This window comes from Engystomops pustulosus, chromosome 11 (genome assembly GCF_040894005.1).
Source record: "Engystomops pustulosus chromosome 11, aEngPut4.maternal, whole genome shotgun sequence".
Classification (NCBI taxonomy): domain Eukaryota; kingdom Metazoa; phylum Chordata; class Amphibia; order Anura; family Leptodactylidae; genus Engystomops; species Engystomops pustulosus.
The window spans coordinates 26,650,732-26,670,848 of record NC_092421.1 but is presented as its reverse complement, the minus strand read 5'-3'; the positions used below and the strand labels follow the sequence as shown (position 1 = coordinate 26,670,848).

Below are 20,117 nucleotides of genomic sequence, written 5' to 3'. Positions count from 1 at the left end.
TGCTGCACCCTGGATTGCAGACAGGCCACCACTAATTTGAATGTCCAGGAGCTTGTTCAGCTGACTTTACATTGGGGTTGTGACAACTTAAACAGATATGTCAATGAGAATGTAGTGCACTGTGATTGGTCGGTATCAGGGAGTGGGTGTGACCAGGCAGAGCACAGCTGGAGGAAGAGACATTGCTTTGGGTTGAGCATCTGGAGAGGGGCCGGCACAGTGTGCAAGGATCATTGGCTGAAGCTGGGGGCGCCCGCTGCCTGCAATAAAGTGAATGGCACAAGTGAATGGGAGCTAGTCGCCGGGAATCTCTGCTCTGCATGTGACATACAAGCCTGACCAGGACCAAGGCACCAGGGAAGCAGGGGAGGACTTATCTACCCCAATAAGTCTGATCTGTCAGCCCAGGACTGTGACCTGCAGGGACTACACCAGGGACTCATCATCACTCTGTCCTGTAAGTCTTATCATGCTCACTGCATAGGAAAACTATGGAAGACATGGGCACATGTGTGCTCTAGCATCTACTACAGGAGATACTCTATGTATATATGTATATATATATATATATATATATATATATATATATATATATATATATACAGAACATGGGAACATGTGTACTCTAGCATCTAGTACAGGATATACTCTATGTATGTGTATACTGCATAACCCTATAGGACATGGGCACATGTGTACTCTAGCATCTACAACAGGAGATACTATATGTATATATGTACTGCATAACTTTACGGAGCATGGGCACATGTGTACTCTAGCATCCAATACAGGATATACTCTATGTATACTGCATAACCCTATAGGACATGGGCACATCTGTACTCTAGCATCTAAAACAGGAGATACTCTATGTATATATGTGTACTGCATAGCCTTACAGAACATGGGCACATGTGTACTCTAGCATCCAATACAGGATATACTCTATGTAGGTGTATATACATGTATACTGCATAGCCTTAGAGAACATAGGCAAATGTGTACTTTAACATCGGATATACTGTATGACTACAGAGCTCATAACATGTATACTATAGCATGTATACAGATATATAGGTAGGCACTGTATAACTAACATCAAATATAAGATTTACTCTATAAATATATATCTATATATACGTTTATATATACTGTATAGTAAGCATGTATAAGGTATTCAGTGACCGGGGCACAAAACAATTAACTATTTGTCTCATGATCATATCTATTATTAGGTTTGATGGACATTGGACATCATGTCCCTTTTACCTGTTACATATCAGGATCATCTTATAAGCCACGCAGTATCATCGATTATATAATGTAATAATAATCTTAATATTTCTTTCTATAACAAGTGACAATTCCTGAACCCCCTGATTTGTGATGAGGGCTCCCTGGGGCTGGGAGCAGGATGGGAGCAGTACTCCTCAGGACCAGAGAAGTTGTATGTAGGCTGTAGACATCTGCGGGAGGGATGATATTTATATAAGATCTGGCTCTTGTTTACACTAGAAGTGAACAATTCTTGGACTGCACAGAAAACTGTTTATGTGGGAACTAGTAAAGGACATGGCAGAAATCTAGTTTCCCGAGTGGTAAATGCCTTAATAGAAGGAACAGAGAAAACTACAGCAATGGTGTTTAGGTTCTTCTCTAAGTTCCAATGGAGCCAAGCAGCTCTGTTAGGGATATGGGTCACTGTCTTACAGCTATAAAGGACGTTGTAACCTTTATAAACTAAGTTATCAAAATGTTTTATAGAATATGAGGTATATGACCTAAGGATTCCTGCAAGAAATAGCTAAGTTGTGGAACAAAGTAATATTTTATTGTTAGGAGTCCTATTACTGAGATCTTGTGCTGGATATATACGTTGGCTTTCCTCTGCTATATGTCTGCTCTCCTGTACATTTTCTGGTTATTAGAGATGTGTTTACAATACTTGGTATAACAGCTGCAGTATTGAAAGATATCCCGGCAGCTGCTGCGGCTGACATGCCAGGAGAGATGAGAACAGGAGAGGGAGAGCACGGCTATGGACTCACATACATGTGCACAGGCTATGCTACATATATACATACATAAATATATATATATACATAGTGTGTACATCCTCGGTCACAAATATATGACCATGAAGGTATAAAGCAAAGTATCTCTATATATAAATAAAACATAGAGGCGTGGAATATGAATTATGTGCCACTTCTATTGTTCCCATGCAAACATATAACTACATCATCAATATATACCAGCAGATGAGTAGCAAATTGGTGATAAATAAACCCATAGACAGATAGATCTAACATTTACATAAATTTAGATCTAATTTAAATTTAGATATAAGCTAGTTAAATATGAATTACACACACACACACATACAAATATATATATATATATATATATATATATATATATATGATATCTTAAGATAGGTATGAAAGAATGGATAACATACATTAAATAGTTATTTATAAAACAAATACCTGTATAGATAAAATATTAGACCGGTGTGAGATGAATAGGTGATAGATAAAATATATATATATATATATATATATAATAGATATTACTGAAATAGATTGAATAGATAACATACAGACATACTATACCTCAATGAATAGATATTTATCAGGTAATACTTTTCATATATAATACATTTAAAAGTAGAAATAGAGTTGTACCGTATGTCTTCCTAGTCAACAGATTAAAAAAAAAACATTTTAAGTGTTTCATCTCTATACTAATTTTCTAAAGAGAGAAAATATATATATATATATATATATATATATATATATATATATATATATATATATACCCGTGCCTGCACAGAAGCAAGTCTTCGGCTGAGCTGCAGCTGTGAATCTGAGCTCCCATGGGATGTAAGGCAGAGAAGTGCTGGTTTAGGGTTAGTATTGTATGTACATGGTTGTAGGATTGGGCACACCTGTCACCCAGAAGCCCCTTGGACGATTTATGAATTCTACAGGAAGGAAATGCTGGTAAAATTTACTCTGAGATTTTCATGATTTAACAGGAACCAGACTGTAGCCTGGGATTACCACCCATGGATAGCAGGCAGCATATTGTAAGATATTGTATTTACAGGGCCTGCTCTAAACCATCAGTCACTATGACCATCCATAATCTATAGTGTAGTCTTTCCATCATGTAGTATACTGACTTCTTAAATTAACCCCTCGGTTCTTCGCACCTACAAGCTGTGTGGTCCAGAAGAAGAGACATTGTCACTTCTAGCTGCCATAAATCTTCTCAGTCATTACTTTTAAGTTCTCTCCGGTTCTGCTAGCTTTTGGGGAATACAGGGGGGGAGGCTCTTATTGATTTCAGCTATTGATATTACTATATATATATATATATATATATATATATATATATATATATATATATATATATATGCATATATATATATATATATATATATATATATATACAATTTTTAGTTTGTAGTCGGAATTAGTCGGGTAGATTATATTGTAGATCCCAAATACTGCCTGGTATTATCTATGACCTGGCCTTTATGAATGTATAGTCTCCATTATATAGTTTGGTTTTCTGTTATTCTGTTATTATAAATTGCTTGAGAGATGGTTTCTCGGCCGATCTCGTTGGAATGTCTCACGTTAGCTAAGAATTTTGGTATAGATCCCAATTTAATCCCTGGTCTACTTAAGACATGATAGAAAGCTGGCTTGTACTTTATTTAATTCACCTAGACATTCCCATGTAGTAGAATATGATCATGGTATACAGAGCTGAGATCCAGCAGCAGATACCTGATCGTTCAGAGGTCGAGCAGTGCTAGCTACATTAGTAATGGACAAGTCATACAATCTGGGGGGGTTGCAGCCACAATATAAAGTTTTCTTCTGGAACAAAGGATGCGATGTGCTGGGAGTTCAGCTCTGGTCACTAGGAGAAGTGACAGCTGCAGGTGCTGCTCTCACCCGGGGCCCCAGGGGCTCATGGAAAAAACGCGCAAGCATTATCCACACTGCCAGCTATTGCTGTCCGGGTTGCCTGATCTCTTCTGACCGATTGCTAGCTCCTGCTCTGCAGCCAAGGGACACATGATTTCTACAAGAGTCATGAAAATCTTCCATACAAAATCTTCCATAGAATTCACATTAGTAGACACACTAGTAGATTGCACAGTCATAGGGTAATAAAACATAACACTGTAGATAACAAACAGGTACTATTATAACATAATAACACGGTAGATAACAAACATCAACGTTTAAAAAATAATGACCCGACTACAGAACACCGACAACATCTGCTAATTTTATTTATATAATGTTACAATTATGGTGCTGGTAAATATCACAATAAAATGATAAATACACATCAAAGTTCCTTATTACAATATTGTCCTCATGCTTTGAAAGGGCTGTAGTCATTATATATGAAAACATAGACAATGACACAGGGCTGTTCAGGGGTGAAAGGATCTCATAACTGATCCCAAAACTTGTTAATAGGATCTTGTTGCAGAAGGTTGCACTGGGGTTATGTATTTGGAAATAGATACAGTTGTGTATCATACAACATGAGAGGGCTTACATTCTTCAATGTTTATGGGGCAGGAGTACATTTAACACTACAGGCAATACTGTAATAACATTTGTGGATGGTATAACAGTGCATTATATACAACATGACATGTATTGTTCTGTGCATGATAAGATTGTGATAGAATATGATTGTAACAAGTTTATGTCTTGTGGATTGTATTGTCTGCAGTGGGTTTTAATATAACTAGTTATTTGTGGATGGTTTAACATTACAGATTTTTATTGTAAAACTACATTAGATTACAAAATTTTATACTTGTCAGCATAGTTTTGGATAAAACACTAGTGCAGTAGATTCTAATATAATAGGCTGAGTGGTATAATCGCATCGTCATAAATGTTAAATGTGTCTACATCTGTGTATTTTAGAAAAGCTTTTGACATAACACTAGACTATTTTGTTAATTGTTATTTGTGTGTATATTGTAATGATTAAATAGATGTGCTAAGTATATATATATACACACATACTATGCACTTGATGTTGTAACATCTTTTCACTTGCTATGTATAGTATTGCATTATTTACCACATTTATGTTTGAGTATGATAGACAGTAATACTGTAATTTACATTTTTATAACAAGACAATATTTGTGGTATAACACAGCAGTTGAGAATGTTACAATGTTTCATGTCTGTGGGGGTAAAAAAAAAGAGTAATATATAAAATAATCCTAATTTTATATCTCTATGTAGTTTTGTAGTGGATACCACTATTTCCTAAGTGTGTGCTCATCGTGTATGAAACATTCTATCTATCTATCTATCTATCTATCTATCTATCTATCTATCTATCTATCTATCTATCTCCTATCTATCTATCTATCTATCTATCTATCTATCTTCTATCTATCTATACAACACACATATGTGGCAATTACTAGACAGGCTTTTATAAGGAGCACATTAAAATAGATAGCTATGTGTGCATTTTATTTATTTGTATATATGAAATAAAACTACATTGAAACCCATTATGGCAGATTTTTATGTATATGGGATAAAGATGCCTAGATTTATATTTAAGTGTTGTTTATTATTGCATATGATACTATTAAAATAGTTTTAGATTTTTGCTCTAGTGTAATAATATATTAATTATTATCAGTGTGTAGAATTAGAACAGGTTTTAACTGCATTAAATACTTTTATATATTTGTGTGCATGAAGAAATAATACAGTGAAACAATATATAGGTTTAGAAGTATTGTGCAAAAAGTAAAAATGTACTTGATACTATTTTGTAAGGTTTATATTTGTGTTTCTAAAGAAATAATATGTTGGATATTATTAAGCTAGGTTTATATGTCTATATGTAGCAATAATGCTCTGGGTATTGTTGTTTCAGGTTGATATTTGTGTTTCTAAAGAAATAATACACTGAATACTCGTTCTGTATATCAGGTTTATATTTGTGTGTATGTAATAGTAATGCACTGGATATTATTATATTAGATTTATATTTGTGTGTATGTAATAGTAATGCACTGGATGCTTTTATATTAGATTTATATTTGTGTGTATGTAATAGTAATGCACCGGATGCTATTATATTAGATTTATATTTCCTTGTATGTAATAGTAATGCACCGAATGCTATTATATTAGATTTATATTTCTATGTATGCAATAGTAATGCACTGGATGCTTTTATATTAGATTTATATTTGTGTGTATATAATACTAATGCACTGGATGCTATTATATTAGATTTTTATTTGTGTGTATCTAACAGTAATGCACCGGATGCTATTATATTAGATTTATATTTGTGTGTATGTAATAGTAATGCACCGGATGCTATTATATTAGATTTATATTTGTGTGTATGTAATAGTAATGCACTGGATGCTTTTATTTTAGATTTATATTTGTGTGTATATAATACTAATGCACTGGATGCTATTATATTAGATTTTTATTTGTGTGTATCTAACAGTAATGCACTGGATGCTATTATATTAGATTCATATTTGTGTGTATGTAATAGTAATGCACTGGATGCTATTATATTAGATTTATATTTGTGTGTGTACCAATAATGCACTGGATGGTACTATATAAGATTTTCATAATATATCTGGTTTATATATGTGTGTATGAAGAAGAAGCCCAAATTTTATTTGTGTGCCTAAAAAAATAGTGCATTAGGCACATCTATATCCGGTTTAAATATGTATGGGCATTAACTAATAGTGCATTGGACAGTATAACATAGTATAATAACTATTCAATTCTTGTAACACCTAGAAATAAAATTTTGTTTACTATTACAACTTAGGCTCATTTCACACTATCGTTCCTTATTTCCGTTACTTACCTCTGTTAAAAAATAGTACAGAACGGAGGTTTAATGAAGCTTTAATATATCAATTAAAAATCCCATTGACATCAATGTAAATTTTATGTCATCCATTATCAGTTTGGCAGGGATCCATTATCCATATTTTTTTTTTCAAACGGAGGAAAAGTATGCAGCCTCCGTCATTTTTACATCCAAAAATGCATGGATTACGGATCCCTGCCTAAACAGAACATAATAGATGACATAAAATTTACATTGATGTCAATGGGATTCTTCATTGATATGTTAAAGCTCCGTTCTTTACTTTTTTAACGGAGGTAAGGAATGGAGGTCAGGTAGTGTGAATTTAGCCTTATTTATAGGCATGTATATGAAGTGTTTATGCACTGGATACTGTTATATCAGGTTTATATCTGTGCGTTTCAAGTATTATCTCACTTTATACTATTATTATAACATAACTGCATGTAAAATTTTGCACGACATTGGTAAATAATTCAATATAATTATATCAATTCATTTATATCAATATTGCAGCAAATATGACTATTGTAGCGTATGATATAACGCAAGGAACTGTGTATATTATACTATATGATCAGTTTAATGATTGACCTATTCATAAAACTATTTTCCTGGTTGTCTAACTGAATTTTACTGCTATATATGAGAATGTCATTCATTTGTTGCAATTTTTAATCCATACCTGTTCTGGACATGTCAATTCTTATGTCTTTTGTGGGTCATATTTTAGGCAGTGTTTTTAGATGAGGAATCTACATCAGTCCTATCTAATGTCCCTTCCACTCTTATAGGCATTTTTTTCTTTGCACTGTAAATGGAGACCTGCATTAGCTAGAATATTGTGTAACATGTATGTAATAACTTGTCAGCAGCAGGCAATGTACATAAGATGATAGAAGTTTCTTGGAAATGGAGAGCTTGGTAGTCACAGGATTGCATATTGGGTGACCTTTCTGCTTATGAACATGTGTAATGATTGATCTGCTGAGAAATAGCTCATGTGCATTATTATGGAAATACATTTCGCACCATGTTAGTTTTTTCCCCTCAGTGTAAATAATTGTTGAGTGTAAAAACTGTTGTATCAGATAAAAAAATAATGCGGCTGAAGACTTCCAAAATAGCGCCACTTGTGTCCATGGGCTGTGGTTGGAATTGCGGATTTATTGTATTATCTCAAACAATCCCTTTTAATACCCTTACACTTCTGTTTTCTATAGATGTGGCCTGGGCAAAACACAGTTCTACTGATATCTGGACCCGTGTCATCCATACTTTATCTGCTTTTCACTAAATGCCTATTATATATAAAAAAAACCCTCTACTTTTGTATGGGGTGATTGTGGAAATCTGTGTTCTGTCCATGAAGGGCCATAAAAAACCACATACGTCTGAAAACAGATAAATGCGTGAATGAATGTGTCTATAGTGTATACACATCCATAAAACAACAGAAGTGTGAAGAAGGTCCTATAGCGGAGTAATAAAATTGTTCCATTTATTAGTATGTAGTTATCTTTACAGCTGCCACATGGACCATAGAAACCTGTAGTCTGCATATGACTTCTTTGATAAATAGTTATAGGGACAATCTGTGAGTTGTGTAGAGGTCATACTGCAGGTAGAGGGAGGAGGTGCTCATCTATTGTAAGCGGTGGATCCTACGCTATCTATATATGGGTGTTACCTGTCATTGTACTCCTGCCTGTGACTATTAGGATGACATTTAAGGTCATAGGTGTGGCCACATGGTCTGGTTCTCCCTCTCTTGCCCAGATTCACCTCCCAGGGCCTCCCCGCTCAGCATTGATTGACAGTTCCCTGCAAAAGGGAGTGGACTGGACTTTGTGGCAACATCCATTCTGCACAGATTTTCAGAAGAATTGCGTGTTAATGATGCAGGGAAATACACCCCTAATCCCATTTGTTAAGTGACCAGGAGGCTAATGGGTTCTCTGTAATTCCATAATAAGATTTATATGACCCTAATGGTGATTTGGTTCCTTTGCGGATTTTGTGGCTTGCTCTTATCCCCTTTTCCTCATATAAATATACAAATACACACAAAGTTAAACTTTCATGTCTATAGGGAGAGGGGTATAAGTTGCTAACAGACCTCTGGCTGCAGCTTATTTCCCGTTAGAAAAATATCAGATGTGTAAAATGCACACGTCCATAATTGTGGCCATAATCTGGCCACACCAAATGGGGCCTGATAACAGCCACAATAGTTATCTATGGCACCCGTTCATAATGCGGTGAGCACACTGGACTCACCACACTGTAACTGAGCCAGGTGGCTGCATCGCAAAATATAGGACATGCCCCATATATGTGGATGGATTTACAGCACTGCCGCAAGGCTTTTTATTCTCCAGCAGCCGTGTGCTACGCTGGGGTTACGGCCCTGGTTAGCACACAGTCATCTGCATGTAGCCTTAGACCCTTTGCACAAATTGCAACCAGATTACGGCACAGTAACACTGGGAAAGTTAGGACATGTCCTTTCTTTTCCCTGCATATGGAGCGTTATCATGCCTGTAACCGTGACTGTAAACTACTGGCTGTTTTAGCACATGGTTCTGCATTATTACTGACAATATGCAATAATAAACTAAATCACCCGTAAGGATAAGACAGGAAAAAGTTCACCTCTCACCCACTCCTAAATGATCTGATTGTCAGGGTAGATTGGTGCACTAGTCAATAGCTGTCGAACGCACAAATAAAAAGGCGATAATCGCCACTCACTTTACGCTCCAGGAATCTTCCAATTCAAGCTTTATTTATGTAAAAGCATACAACAGCACAGGCACAGAAGTAATCAACGCGTTTCGCCGCTAAGGTGTCTTAGTCATTTCTGACAATATGGACAGTATAGCTGTAGCATGTCTAATACACCTGTTGCAATATTTGATAGAGCCAATTTCATAAAAGTAGAGATTAGCGGACCCAAACTTTAGGCTTGGTGTCCTCCGCTCGCTAGCTCCGCCTAAAGCGGGTGTGTTGCTTTACGGGCAGCCGTTTAGGCAGCTTTACCTCCCGAACAACTAGGCCTGGCTGTGATTGGCCTGGTGTGTCCACAAGGTGTCCACCTGGGCAATCACAGTTATGCTTAGTTGTGGAAAGCTGATATAGCTGGTTAATGCTTAGCTGCTGTACAGCGGATGCCAAAACTAAGGTTCTTGCATTAGTTTCACTCCGGCACGTGTCACACATATTTGAGGGAAACTGTGTACCAGAATACCTTGCTGGAGAGCTGCTGCAGAAAGTCTTGTGAAGCTGGGCTTTTAATCTGGTTTAGAACTTTCTCCAAATTCATGATGGTGAAATAGAACTCATAGACCAGCTTTCTGCAGCTCTAAGTGTATGCCGAAAATTAGGCCCAAAAAAGTGTCGGAAACTATAAGCGCAGGAAAAATATCACAATTTCAAAGTTGCTCCCAAATTGTGTATCCAGATAAAAAGGCGTGAATGTCGGAAAATCACAAATATTGTGGCGCTGACACTTCATAAATAAGGTGCAACAGGGGCAGCAAGGAAAAAAAAAACAGTCGGAAAGTCAATTATAAATGCCCCCCTGTGGGTTCTTGTCTTACAGACAGTCCCCGGGTTACGTACAAGATTGGTTCTGTAGGTTTGTTCTTTAGTTGAATTTGTATGTAAGTCGAACTATATATTTTATAATTGTTACTCCAGTGAATTTTTTTTTAACCACGGTGCCAATTGGATTTTAAAGATGTTGGATTGTCATAAGAACCAGGATTAACTATAAAGCTTCATTGCAGGCACCTTTGATAACTGTTAGAGCTGTTTATTGTAGCCTAAGGCTAAAGTAGAGTAAGTTACCAAAATCCAGAGGTCCGTTTGTAACTAGGGGTGGTCTGTAAGTCGGGTGTTCTTAAGTAGGGAACCGCCTGTATAAAGTGATACACAGTTCTAACAATGTTAAAGGTAGAGTCTATTTGGAAGTAAATGCTCTTGTTATAATAGCAGCAATGATGTAACTATCCTACTATCCACACTTAAACACCATAATGTATTTTTAAACGAAGTAAATTCAAATTTCAGTGAGATTTAAATTTAACAAATCCTTAATTATTTATCAGTTTTCTAATACAGACTTTTCAGCATAGGTACCCACCACTAGAAGGTGCTAATAAGTATATAAGGGTATTCACAGTACTCAACATATTATACCAGCAGCATGTTATAAAGTAAGCTGATACATATGTTTTTTTTTTACTCGGAAAGGATTAATTGAAGTTCCTTCTTATTTTATGCTAGGACATACAGGGGTTGGCTTTAGTGACTGACAGTGATCTCTATATTCATGTTCATCAAAGGAAGTAATAATAAAAATCTTTATATAGAGCCATCATATTCCGTAGAGCTCCACACATTATTGGGCAAGATATACAATAAATAAGTGTATACATATATGAAACATATACATACAATTACAACAATAAGATTGAGGGTCCTGCTCGCAAGACCTTGCAGTCTATGACTTATTAAGCCTGTCAAATATGTGAGTCTACACTATGGACACCTTTGTATAGAAAGAAGAGGGATGAAGTAACTCATTAGGGACTGTCTAGATTCTTCAATCATAGTACCATATATCCCCATGATGCTCGGAGTCCTGGCCCCGACACTGTGGTCGGTCAGTGAAACTAAACATTGCATGGTCTGCATGGCCCTTACTGATACAAAAGAAGAGTCAAGAAATCAGGCAAAACCTTTTTGAGGCTAACTGAGTATATTTGATGGTGGAGCTTTCGAAAATACTAGTTCTCCTCGTCAGACATGATGTTATGCCCTTCGCAATACAAAACTACCTTATTGTTATAAAACACTGATGAAATAACTGAGATGTGAACTGGCTCTTAGGCTACATGCACACTGCCGTGTGCCCGCCGCACCGTAGCACGGCGGGCACACTTCAGTGCGGGGAGAGGAGGAGGAGGAGGTGAGCGCCGCTCACCCCTGCCCCTCTCTATAGCGATATATGGCCGCAGCGCCGTAATACGGGAAAAGAAAGGACATGTCCTATCTTTTCTCGGGCTACGGAGCGGTACGGTGCCGCACGTGAGCTGCACTGTACCGCTCCCGTAGGGCACCGTGAGCCCATAGAAGTGTATGGGGGACGTATATCGGCCGTATATACATCGGCTGTATATACGTCCCCCATACATGTGTGTGAATGCAGCCTTATACTGAATATTTTACTAAAAAATGTATATAACACTGTACTCAGCTTTAGGCAAATGAATTTTATCAAACTTACCTAGCAGCATGTAGTAATATTGCTTAGGTCCAGTATATAGAAAGTTATGTTTGATAGGATTTGCCATCTGGAGCCTTGCAAATATCTCTTAGGACCCAAGTGGTTATATAAGATTTGGTGAACAGTAGATAAGAAAAAGGCTACATGTAGACATATGTCTGACATGGTGCTATGTAATGTGTGGATGAAGCAATATGACCAAAACCAAATCTATAAAAAATAAAACAACAAATAATAAATTGACAAACTGCTGTTACCATTCCATTTATACAAAGAACTGTGTTCTAATACAATCTGATAATGTCAGTGCTGATTCAACAATGTCAGAGTATGTCAGAACCCTCCCCCCTAATAGGCAATGTACAGGTATGAATTCATTTCTACATTTCTAGGAGGAATAAAAAAGGAATGTCAGAACTATGAGAAAAAAGTAATTTTATGAATTCAAGTATTTACGAAAAACAAACATGCTAGGAGTGGTGACAGATCTTCTTTCAAAGGAGTTGTCTATTGTCACCTTGGCAATAGATTAATCTCTGAAACACAATGACCAACCATGGAACATATTTTCTTTTAAATGTCCCACTTCCTAAATAATAGGGTGATGTAAATCTGGTCTTATAGTTTGTATGGGAATCACAAGCAGCTTTCTTAAAAAAGTATGTATTTTCCTATTTGCCATTGTATTGTCTGTTTCTTGAAGCTCATGCCTTTCTTGATTGGAGGGGGTAGTAGTAAGTGACATATACTCCCTCCTTCCAGTGTCCATTAGTGCAACAAGAGAGACTGGTATTTTATGAGTGAGGGATTATCCTTGTCCCAGACTGGAGGGTGAGGCTGCAACACTCAGCATTTTCTGCTCAGCACAATGGCGCGCCTGTCACTCCACAAAATGAAGTGAATTGTTTATTTGACATTTATGGGCGTGTTTTGAGATGAAAACTTGGTTCTACCTAACAGGTGGTGGATCATTTTATTCCCATTCTATATCCATATTAATCTAAATTAACCAGGGCAACGTCGGAAGGATTTGCTAACTCCTGATGGGGCTTTTCTGTTTTTAAGAGTTTCAGATTTAGTTCCTGGTTAGTTTTACTGATTTCCAGCATTGTAATTGCACAAATGGAATACAAACCGCAACAGATAAAAATAAAGACCTAAAGGGGGTATTTATTATTCACTATATGCCGGTTTTTCTTTTTGTTTCTGCGCCTTCTTTGACATATTTATTATATGTAAGCATCACAAATTCGCGTCACTCAATTGGAGCACAAGTTGCTTTCCTGCACTTCTTTGGCACAATTTTTGCCAACTAAGCAGACCAACAAAAAGCGAGTCTATTAACTTCTAAACCCCTTCATGAATGTGTTTTGACATTTCTGATATTCATTTATTCTTCTTGCAATGTGGCAAATACATTAAGGGTGTGTGCCATAATTTAAACATCACAATGCAAATCACAGCTAAAATCGGCGCCACGTAAAAAAAAAAAAAAACTAGCGCAAAACCCCTAAAGTTCTTAGGCTACATTTACACCATATTCAGCAACTAATGTATTTCTTAACATGTTATATATTATTCACTGGATGCTTTACTTTAGTTCCAGGCTGCAATGATCAGCTGTAAGGGTCTGTAATGAAGCTTTATTGATAATCCTTATTCCCATGATAGCAAAAATATTTTGAAAATCCAAAATTTTTTTTGAATAGAAGTACAATGATAAGATATACCTGTTTCGACTTACATACAAATTCAAATTAAGAACAAACCTAAATAAACCTGTGCTGAACGTAATATGGGGGCCGCATGTATGCCAACTAGCCCAAAATAGCACAGACGCGAAAAGACACAAACAGTAAAATGTGTTAAGGGCATTTTTTTTCCTTCTAACTTTGATACTACAATTACTTGCTAACTTGAAATCCAGCCTGAACATCATCATCGGTAGATGAGGGTCATTTCACCAACTCTAGATTCTAACATAAGGCTGGATACACACTACTTTTATATGCTGCATTATCCAACTTTTGTGGGTCAACAAGCTTTCATTTTTCCCAACAAGCAAAAGTAGAACAGCAACACTACAGGTAAAAGGACACACGCCGTCCAGCACGAAACAGCTGTCGCCTTGTTCTACCCCCTGCTCCTACCTCTATCCTGACTGATCCGTGCCACTGTACTTTTTATCCAATGATGAAATAAAGAAGAAGTTTTAATGGTGAGTGTCCGCGTTTTCTACTCTCTTTGCTACTATGTGTCAGTGTATATGATGGGGCCCCCAGACACTGCGGGCCCCATAGCAGCTGCTATGGCTGGTACCACTCTAGTTACGCCCTGATCATGTGCTGTTTGTGTATTGCACTTGGTTTTCTTTTAAGGATCTTTCCAACATTCTTCTTCGCATGATAACTCCAGAATTGTTGCAATTTGGTATACACTTTGCAAAGGTTGAATCAAATTATTTTATGGTACATGTTTTCATTCAAGCGGATCAGATTTTCTTATATTCTATTCATTATCTTGTGAATGTAAATATCTGCAGGTTCGCCTATGACTATTCGGTTGCTGATAGCCCATGGCAGTTTTGCAACATGTGTCCCTAGTAGTAAAGGAACCGATGGGATGGTTTCTGTTATGTTAAAAAACAGATATACGGAAACATAAGAAATAACATAAAACTTTTGAATTGCAAAGTTGTTAACAAATACCATACAACATATAATGGGGCACATTTACTTACCCCTCCCATTGCGACTGCCGATCCGGAATGTCCGCCGAGGATTCGGAGCTGCCGCGATTCACTTACAGCGTGCGCCGGAGTTCACCATCTTCTTCCCGGTGTATGAGAGTGCTGATCTTGCGACACAATTTAAATTTTTAAATTGCACGGTTTGTCCGAATCAGTTGGGTTGTCCGACGGCCACGCCCCCGATTTGTGTCGCATGAAAGCCGGCACCGATGCGCCAAAATCCGATCGCTTGCGTCAAAAACCCGGGGCAATTCAGGGAAAATCGGAAATATTTGGGAAAGCCGACGAAAATGTGTCCAGAGGACCCTTAGTAAATGTGCCCCAATACATCATAGGTCACAGTTACATGGTAAAGTTGCAAGTGACATTGGTTCAAACAAAGCAGGCAAGGTAGAAATTTGTCAACTTGCAAACCAAATTAATGTTACTAAATATTTTGTGCTGGTTCCATCCAAGCAAATGGGGCAGTCTAAGGCCCGTTCCACACTTGCGAGTGTGATGCGATGAACTCGCATCACACTCGCAAGGCATGCTGCCGGGAACGCACGGCCCGCTTCACCGCGGGAGTGAACTGACATGCTGAGTTCATCGCATCACACTCGCAAGTGTGGAACGGGCCTAAGGCTACATGCACAGGAACAGTGGGCCAGATTTAGTGAAGCACCTGAGGCAGTTTTCTGTCGGACTTTGCATGTTACTTAATGTGCAAACTGCTTGCACAGGTATGTAAGAAGTGTCAGCGAAAAACTTGTGTTGCGGCTGCTCTATTCCCAACGCAACACAAAATTCTGCACTGAAAGGGGCACAGTTGGATTGTGTGCCAAATTTATCATGCAGAGTCCAACAGAAATGTGTTGCGGCAGGGGGCGCCAGATTGATGAAGAACTGGCGGAACAATTCTTGAATCTGGCGCCCTCTTCAGACTGGGCTGCGCGAAGAATAGTGCAGCGTGCGCCACAAAGTGTCGCAGACAATCCTTAAATACCTGTGCAAGCAGTTTGCACTGAAAAGAACGTCTGACAGAAAACTGGCGCAAGCACCTGAGGCCGGCGGCAGACGTGGCGTATTGAACCAGTTTTTGGGCCGTTTTTAAACAGTCCGTTAAAAAACACATGCGTTTTTTGAAAACACATCCGTTTTTGACCGGTTTTACCAATTATCTTAATTAAAACAGGTCAAAAACCCATGCATTTTTTAACGGACTGCTTAAAAACGGCCCAAAAACGAGTTCAAAAAGCCATGTGTGCCGCCGGCCTTAGTAAATGTGGGCCATTGAGATTATCTGATGCTAGGTGAAGCTGTACATCAGCTGCTCCTCATTATTAGATGCATGGATGTCAGAAGTAGAGCTGCTCACTGGATGTCCATTTATAGACCAATAAAGTAAAGTCAACCATCAACATCTGCTCCCCAGTGCAGGTAGGTCAAGCACTGGCTCAACAGCTTCTCTACACTTATCTAGTTATCAGGCATTGTTATCTTTACACTATGGCCTGTTCTTGCTTATGAAGACAGCTACAAAAAAATCCCTGAGCTAATACAGAGTCAGCCAGTAACCCCAGGTCAGCAGCGAGATAATCATCTAGACCTGGTGTTTCCAATCCACTCTCATTTTTTTTCAACCAACTTTGGTGTAATGGAATGACTTGATGGTTATCTCACCCACTGACATCTATGCTAATATTTGCTGGATTATAGAGAGCTCTGTAATGGACATGCATGTAGCTTCAACCTCTCGCCCTTAACTACTTTGCCCTGTCGTCCTCCTGGAATAACATAAGCACTAGATCCATGATGGCTGACAAGTTATTTCATATTTTCTTTCCTCATGCCGAGACTTTATATACAAGGAGTGTTCAGCATAAACACACATTGTTGGGCAGGGTTCCCTTTCCGATTTTATGTTGACAGATAAATGTGAGCCTTACGTAACTGTTGTAATTGCCGATTGTCACTCTTATGTTGTACTGAGAAAAGGAAGTTGTCACCACTGTATGAATAAATAAATAAATATGGATATATATATTTATATATATTTGGCAAACTTACCTTGCCTTGTTCCACATTTATCAAGACCTTTTATGACACTTTTCCGACTAATCTGACTAAGGGGGCATAGTTTCCGATAAGCAGGTGTGATCTCTGGAAAAGGGCGTGGCACGGTAACAGTCAATGCGCCAAATTAAGATGATACACAATTTAGACAAGGTAAAAGTAAAGCAGAACAATATTGTTTTACACAGTGTCAGAATTTATCATCACATTGAAAAATCTGGGAAAATATGCAAAGTTTTCCAGGATGGGATAAGGAAAACCATTCCTCTTTTAGCTACCTTGACATCAAGCATGACCTACAAGAGGCGTTATAACATGATGCGGGATTGAAACCAAACCAGTATATATATTCCTCTTGTAGGTCATGCTTGAGATGCCTTAGGGTGATGCCACACATGGCGTTTTGAACCCGTTTTTGGTCCGTTTTTAAGCAGTCTGTTAAAAAACGTATCCATTTTTGACAGGTTTTACCAATTATCTTAATTAAAACTGGTCAAAAACGGATGCGTTTTCAAAAAAAGCATGCGTTTTTGGACGGACTGCTTAAAAACGGACCAAAAACGGGTTCAAAACGCCATGTGTAAGGGCCCGTAAGGGCATCACCCTTACGCTGTAGCTAAAAGAGGCGAGGTTTTCTTTATCCCATCCTGAAAAACTTTGCATATTTTCCCAGAATCTCCCTTGTGCAACATCAATGGCTATAAGACTCCACACGCCTACACGGTGGCCTTAATTGGCAGTCTCCGTAAGGAGAACTCTTACTTCCCGACCACTGAAAAATCTGGGACAGCAAAAGACTAGTGTTGTCTAGCTCTACACTGGCGTATACTGGCGTACGCTGCAACACGTTCCCCCAGTGTCTCTTGTTTGATGATGATTATTGTAAACCCTTCAATTTATTTGTCTAGCTTCATATCAACTATTAGACAGCTTAGTTCTCACAAAAAAACATTTTGACAAAACTATTTGCATATTTTGCTGCATATTGACACACAGTAAGGCCGGATTCACATGTACGAGTTTGCCTCGCTGTGTGCGTCTGCCGGATGTCAGTTAATTTCCGCTGCTCAGTATTCGAGATGGTTAATCCTGCATATTGGGGGCTTTTTACAACAATTTATTTGGTTTTCAGAAAACTGCATACCTGGGCAAGTGCCAGGGCCCAGGACTACTGGGGGGCTCACATAAGGCAGAACATAAGGAACCCATGGGGGTGATGGGGGGCTGTATCTAATAAATCCATAGGGGGCTGTATATAAAATAACTACAATGGGGCTGTTTGGCATAATAAACTAGGGAATATTTTAGGGAACAGGAGACTGTTTAGTTTCTAAATTTTTAATGCCGTCACATGAATTCACTGCAAAGGGGCCCAGTGAGGATCTGTCGCCCAAGGGCCTATTGAAACCTGGAGCAGACCCTGAATAGAAGACCTAGGTTATATGAACATGTATAGCTGTACATTTTTGTAATATATTGGGTGGGTTTTCTTTTTCACAGTAAATTTTCTCTCAATGCCAGGAGCCTAAGAGAAAAATTTGAGTGCTTTAAAAAAATTCAAAATGGAAACCCTTATATTGGTTAATCAGGAAGTGCTATGGAGATTGATATCTATTTTTATAGAAAATATTTAGCGGTAAAGCTTCTCTCTGCATAAAAATTATTTAAAATATTTAAATATTGTTTCCTTTGACTGATAGATGACTTTCTGTTCTTATTGTGCTTTCTACTTTAAATCCTCTTGGAAAAGCACTGATGTGTCTGACACAATGCTAGGTTACCGCTAAAGATTTGTTGTGAGTAGATAGAAGAGGCCAGTAAGAAAGAATGCAGCTTCATCTCCCTCCCCTTCTCTTTCTGAATATTAATGTCACTTGGCAGATTGGATAATTATGTGACTGGGAATTGAATGAAGCTGGTTATTAGATGCTGCATATCTAGTCTGTCTAAGATGTAAAAGTAGGAGAGGTTCAGGACCTGTGATTTGGCGGAGTTTCTGTAATGGAATGGTCTCATCTAAGATGTAACAAGTGTATAAAAAAAAAAAAAGAAATGTTTGATGTCCGCTGAAAATGTTATGATTAAATAGATACTAAAAACATTAAAAGTTGTATTGAAAATTGATGTTTCATAGGATCAACTCTGGTGATATGCCCCTGACTATAATGGTGGAAGCAATTTTGTACAACCTTCAAAAAGTATTGCATATTTGTATATCTATGTCCTGGCAGAATGGAAATAATAATAATTGATTGCGGCCTCCCGACACATGAACACAATGCAACACATTTAGAATCTGCAGCAATAATTAACATGTTTAAGAATCTAAAGTCAGTGTAAGGCCATTTCCCCATGAAATGTCAAAACATAAGATTCTGGTCAGTAAAAAACGTGCGCTTTTGATCCGAGTTCAGTCGGATTTCAGTCCCTTTCAGTGCTATCCAACCATCCATTTCTGTAGTCTTAGTGTTAGTCTTTTTTATCTATGGCATACAACGCACATGTGGATTTTACAGTTTCGAATAAAGATATATTTCTCCAGGATGTAAGGTGCTGGAAGATTTTTTGAACTTGCAATTAGTGTTAGCCCAGTTTTCCCATCTGATTTTTATTGCTATGAGTTACTTCCTTAGAAACATAAAAAACTGAGCACACTAGGATGACATTGGAGTGCTGCTTGTTTTCTTGTTCACACACCCATTGATTTTGATGAGCGGTATTGATGCACGAGAAGCGCATGCTATATGATTCATGGATAGGATTGGATACATGGACTGTGAAAATCATCTGCATAGCACAATAGAATATCAATGAGTCACAGTTCTGTCCGATGTAAACTTGGGTGGCACTCGAACAAGAAAATAGTTTGTGGCAAGACACACATATGATCACACACATGCTGACTGCACTCGGTCAGACTCATTGATAGTCTACGCACATGCCCGATGTTTTTCCGTTGATCTATTTGATCAGAGTAAACATCCGTATGCACTACTCTGGTCCCAGTTGTGTGAAATCCGCTCATTAAAGTCAATGGGTATGTGTAAAAAAAACTGACCAATTATCCAACTGCGGTCAGTTTTTCACGCA

At 37.8% G+C, this 20,117-nt stretch overlaps 1 protein-coding gene across 1 annotated transcript in view; it reads left to right on the top strand.

Annotated features, from left to right (window-relative positions):
- Positions 1–204: 204 nt before the first annotated feature.
- Positions 205–20,117, top strand: part of PITX3 (paired like homeodomain 3) — a 48,482-nt gene continuing 28,569 nt past the window's right edge. The window contains exon 1 of the mRNA XM_072130117.1: positions 205–457. The gene's annotated coding sequence lies outside the window, so the exon portion shown is untranslated. The remainder of the gene's footprint in view (positions 458–20,117) is intronic.